The sequence below is a fragment of the Syngnathus floridae genome, chromosome 1, assembly GCF_059516105.1.
Source record: "Syngnathus floridae isolate MCC-2025c chromosome 1, RoL_Sflo_1.0, whole genome shotgun sequence".
In the NCBI taxonomy this organism is placed as follows: domain Eukaryota; kingdom Metazoa; phylum Chordata; class Actinopteri; order Syngnathiformes; family Syngnathidae; genus Syngnathus; species Syngnathus floridae.
In genome coordinates, this window is record NC_142413.1 from 708,047 (window position 1) to 714,046 (window position 6,000).

The following is a 6,000-nucleotide window of genomic DNA, read 5'->3' on the forward strand; positions in this document are numbered from 1 at the left end:
GGGGGGAATTGGAAACCGCACATTTTAGTGCAACCGGACATTTTGAAGTCAACGAAACACCAGCTTGATGTTAATGACATGACTGACAGCAAACGACATTTTGCGAAACAGATCTCAACGTCACTTTCTTTCGACGACGAACAAGGAAAATGATCCATTGATTGAAGGTACCCAAAGACGTTGAGCTATCGACGATGCAATGCACAAGCACGGCGTTACGGTACCAGCAGGTGGCACTCCAAGACTTGTTCATGGCTTGAACTATTGCTGCCTTTGAGTTTTTCCTTTTGGATTCAATGGAGTCATGGATTCATTTGATTGGAGTTACATTCGAGTCGATTTCCCCTTTTACTAGACATACAGCTGTTGAACACATTACAACGTCAAATTGCTGTGAAAACTCCCATTTGGAAATGTCAATTGCTCACTTGCAAACTGGGTGCACTACTCTTAGATTGTTTTTTTTTAAACGTCATTGTGCGGCCTTGTTCTTGGACACATGCACACCAGCACACTTTTTCTACACATTTTCACGGATCTTCTCACCCTCTCGGAAACGTTGTTTCTATTTTTGTTCGGTGTTAGTCATGAACTTCATTTGGATTGGTTAGTTGCAAATCCTCTTTCCCAAGTGAGGAGGATTCGTTCGTCAAGTTTTATTTAGACGAGTCAGAGGTAAAAAAAAATAATAATAATAATCATAATAAATTCTAATTAGTGAGTTGGCGAGATTTAATTTTCAATGGGAACGCTGACAAAACGAATTTTGAACGATGCGTCCGCGAGGATATTCTGGCAAGTTTTTTTTTAAGTTTTCCTCGAGGTCGGTCATCGTCGGCTCTGTTTATTCGTGGCGTCCATTCGTTCCGTTGTTGAGCAAAGTCAACGAAGTCACTGTCACGCCGTTCCCGTTTCCATCCTGTTTGTGGCGTGACGCTCGCCGCTCACACGGGACGGCGGCCGCTCATTCGAGGACAAACCAACTTTTGCCGCCGAGGACAAACGTCCTTCATACTTTGTACGTCAGGGACGCGAAGAATCCGCAAAGTCCGGCCGGCAGTTGGATCGGTCACGCATAGTCCGTGTCGAATCACGAGTACTCATATGAGCGCTTGGTACGTCACTGTCACCTTGTACAGAAGAAACAAACAAACCGCACGCGGAAACGCAATTCTCTCACACGCGCACACACGCGCGCGCACACACACACGACGATGTCACGCGGTCATGCACGCTCCGTCGCATGCGCCGCTCGATTAAGAATATGTATGCGTGTTTGTCGGCAGCACTTTTGGCTTTCCGCCTGGTTTGGCGGGCGGCGAAGAACACGTCCATCAGCGTAAATGTTTCATGGCTGTTTTGTCGTCGTTGTTTATCCGAGCAGCCGATTGAAATATTCATGGCACATTTTGTCAAACAAACATTCGATTTTTCAAGCGCTATGAATGATTCACGTCAGGCTCATTGATGCGCTTCCACCACCACCACCAGACCAGAAGATTTCTCGGGGTCGCCAGCCGCAGGCCGACTCGAAAAAAAATCCCGTCGTATAGCAACGGGCGGCGTACGACGCCCCGGGCGCCGACTGCGTTTGGAATCGTTGCAGAGTCAGTCCCTCCACGCTTTGGCCGGAATTTTCCCTCAACCGTATTTTTGTTTCTCATCCAACAATTATGCAGTGTTGCACTCGAGACAAAACGATCCGAGACCAGGACTGCTTCGACTGTCGAGTGCTCGGCCAAATTGTTTTGAAAAGGCTATTCAGAAGTAATGACATCATCCGCTCGTTTACAATTTTTTTTTTTTTTTTTTTTGGGGGGGGGAATGCTAAAAAATGATGGTGTGGGAAGAAAAAACAACTTTTTTTTTGGAACATCTGGGATGTTTCCTGTGAGATGTCTGCAAGAAAGGGCTTTTGTTCACACCCCGTGCGCGCACGTCCACGTGTGCGTTAGGCCTCAAAGACGAACATCAGATTGGTAAAAAGACAAAGTGCTCCCGCGACGCCGCCGCCGCCGCCGCCTCCTCCTCCTCTTCCTCCTCTTTCATCCTCTTCTTCTCCGAAATGAAAAACTCCTACGCGTTTGGCAGACGCGGCGGCGCACTGGAAGTTAATTTTAAGTTGCTGGGATTCCGGACCAGGCGCAACCTCCAACACAACAAAACGGACGCCGCTAATTTCTTTTGGGTCAACAGGAATTTTTTTCCTCAAGTGTAGTTGTATGGATTTTGTGAGCTTGGGTTCAACGCTGTCAACGCGGCGCGCGCTCGTCAATGCGTTGTCAAGATGGCGGCGGTATCACACGGCGTGAGCGCCCCCGGCGAAGGCCTTCCGTAGTTTGCGGGCGGCGCCGGCGGCCCAGACGGCAGACGCTGATGCGCTCTGACAGCGTCTGCTAATTGGACTAAATTAATTTACCTCGGGCGGCCATGTTGGCACAAAGCGGCGCTTGGCGCGTGAATAAGTGATGGCGGGCGGCGGGCGCGGCACACACTTTGTGAATCATTTAAGGACACAATGTGCTAATTAGCAGCGGCGGAAAGGAAAGGCAGGAAAAAGTGGCTTTTGCGTCGGCAGTCGGCGGCTTTCAGTCGCAATTAAGATGCGGCGCGCTGTCACTCGGGCGAGCGCGGCGTGTGCGGGCAGCGCTTCATTTATTCATCCGCTGAGCAGATGCTGAGTGCGGCGGGGCTTTGGATGCTGCCAGGCCTCACGGGGGGCGGGGGGGGGGCAACTTGGATGGAAAAGAGGGGGTTGGTGAGGGGGCGGGGCAGGGGTGGAGTGGGGGGTCCAAGGGATTGCTGCAGAAGTTTTCCTCAACCCCCCCACCCACATCCACTTCATGAGGCGGCAAAAGGAAAGTAGCTAAGGCTGCCAACAAAATTGAACAAAACAGCTCCATTAGCATTGATTGAATAGTTTGTGTGTTTGCCTCACACTTCTCATGTTCCGGGTTTGAATCCAAACGGGCGTCGGACCTTGAGCAGGCCCAAAGGTTCAAAGTTCAAAACGGGCGCACCAGACAATAGCCCCCTCCCCGTTAAATGCCTAATTTATTCCCGCTCAGGCCCGGCCAGATACGCATTGGTGCAGGATTTATGCGTCGGCGGCGGCATGTTTATGCAGGAAGCTGCCAGTTTGGTTGGCGGCCGCCATTTATTAGCACGAATCTCATCGGGCCGGCCAATTGGTCGTCTCCTCCGCGAGGTGTCTTTGATGGGCGTAGGCGCGTCTCGGGCGCCGTAACGAGACGCCCGGGATGCGCCGAGCGTCCGCCGGGAAGGCCGCCGTTTGATGGCCGGCCCAAAACGCGCCGCAGAGATTCGGCGGCCGCCGCAAACAAAATGGAAGGCGAGGATGAGGAGGAGGAGGAGGATGATCTCAGATGGTTTGGCAAGCCTTTTGACGACCCCCCCCCAAAAACTCCCCCTCACCCTCCCTCCATCTTAACGTTAATTTCCCCAACGTCTTTCAGCTTCCACGCTGCCGTTGTGTGCGTGTGTTTAGGAATCTGCATGTGTGTATCAGTTTGCGTGTGTCTGTGCAAGTGTGTATGTCTCCTCATGAATGTGTGTGTGTGTGTGTGTGTTTATTTGTGTGTCAGTGTTGATGAAGCTACGCATGTCTGTGTGCGAGTGGATTCAGGAATTTGCGTGTGCGTGCGTGCACCGCATATTGGCAGCGAGCACTCTCGATGTTCGTCTTAGTAGTTGCATCATGGGACAAGAGCGAGCGTCGCGCTGGCACAGCGTGGCGTCAAAGTCTAATCTCAGTAGCTGATGGCATCCAGCTCATGAATCAGTTTGTCAAGGTCCAATTGGCCCCACCCCCCTCCCCCAGGCCCTCTTCACGACCCCCCCCGTCCGCCACGTCGAGGTCAAGGAGATACTGCTTTTGTTTCTTCAACTCCTCCAAAAGTGCCATGAGCCAAACAATAGGGAGGAAACCGAGCGAGCGCTCGACGCATCTTATTGATGGAGGGCTAACTTAGCAACATGCTAAACCTCCTCATGTCAGTTCTTGTTCCAAATTGACTCGAGACTCACCACCACTTGGCGGGGAGTTCTCGAAAAACGGCCCTCTTGCTTGGTCGTCCGCCGGCGTCGATCAAGCGCGCCACTGCCAGCTGCTGACTGGCAGCCATTTTGCTGAACTAACCAACGCAAGTAGGCGATAAAAAGTTGACTTATTCACAGGAGGCTTGGCAAGCAGCATCGACAATGAGAAAAGACTAGAAGTGACTCTCCGAAGTTGACTGACCCACTTAGTACGTGTTTTTATCTGAGAAACATTACTTTGATATTTGTTTGAATTGGTTTTGTGTCAAACGTTTTAGAACCGATTAATCACAATGACTATGAGTTTTAGCGCATGTGTTGCAAATCGAGGCTTTTTTGGATGGTGGCTCTGCCAGAACCGGCCAGCACCAGCCTTGTATAATCATGATAAAATACAATTAAGCTAATACCAATTCCTATTCAGTTTCTTTAGACAGGTTATCTTTAAGAATAAATGTGCAAAAAGTATAGTATGCTATCATACTCTCTCCTCCTAATGGATGACTGATAGCTGGACTTGACTTTCTGAGCTAGTGCCACAGAAACTAGCCCAAAACTTGAAGGTCAACTTACTTGTGACGCAGCCCCTCCTCTGCTAGCACCGTATTTTCCCAACCATAAATCGCAGTTGTTTTTTTTCCCATAGTTTGACCAGGGGTGCGACTTATACTCCGGGGTAACTTATATGCAAAATTATGAACACATTATTACTTGATTGTTATCACATTACTTACTTACTAGTATATCACTTCACGTGTTAGGCCTGTGGAATAATTAGAACTGCATCTGACGTTGAGTCTGACGTCAGCGTCGCATTTACTTCCGGAGTCAGCAGAGTTGTTTATAAGTGACACAGAGGACAAAGATTTGGATGGATTTAATGATTTGGAGTGACACTTATGATTCCAAAAACTTTTTTTATGTTATAGTTATTTGAATAACTCTTAAGATGTGGCGTCAGGCACGTTCTCAGCTCTGCGTTCTTGTAACGTTGGCATACCGTAGCGTTCAGACTGTTGTTGCCTATTCATGTCTGTTCTTGGTGTTGGATTTTGTCAAATAGATTTCCCTCAAAAATGCGACTTATACTTCGATGCGACTTATACATGTTTTTTTTCCCTTCTTCTTTATTAATATCATTTCTTCTTCTTTTTTTATGTTCTATTGTACTATGGAGTCATCATTTTCTGTATTTTTTTTTACTTTTTTTCTTGTATTTTTTTTAATGTTAGAAACAAACAAACAAACAAACAAACAAATGAATTCGGCATTTTCTGCATTGTGCCACTTGTACTCTGGAGCGACTTACAGTCTGGAAAATACGGTAACCGACATGCAAACAAAACCGCTAATGACCGTCATGCTAGCAAACACGCTAATGACCGTCATAGACCTGAGGTACCCCCCCTCGCGCATCCCCCACCGCCCATCTTCTTCAGCGCTGTCCCTTCCCCACCCACCTTGCTCTAGCTGTGGTTATTTCCCCGCGGTGGGGGTGGGTAGGTGGGGTAGGGGGCGCTGTTTTCCAAAGCCCGTGAGCATTGCTCGCACATTAGAGCGCAGCATGTGTTTGATTAAAAAAAGAGTACGGTAACAAATGAGTTCATCACATCGTTTAGCAAGATGGCAGCAAATGGTGATAAATGTGCTCCATATGCTGCCAGTAAAACGGCAAAGTGCAGCCCCGCCCTGTCTACCCCCCCCACCCACCACCACGCTTACCCGCCTCTTCTCAGCTATAAACAAATAAATTAAAACATTAGATGTGAGCACCCTCCATCTTTAACGAGCATGTGGACAAGTTGCACTTGCGCTGCTAATTATGGACAGCTAGCTAAGGTAAACTAAGATAACCATTGTGGCGATTCGCGTTACAATTTACTCCTCATACACGACAGCAGATGTTTGGGATTTCACATGAAATGTTGCAGCATCATAAAA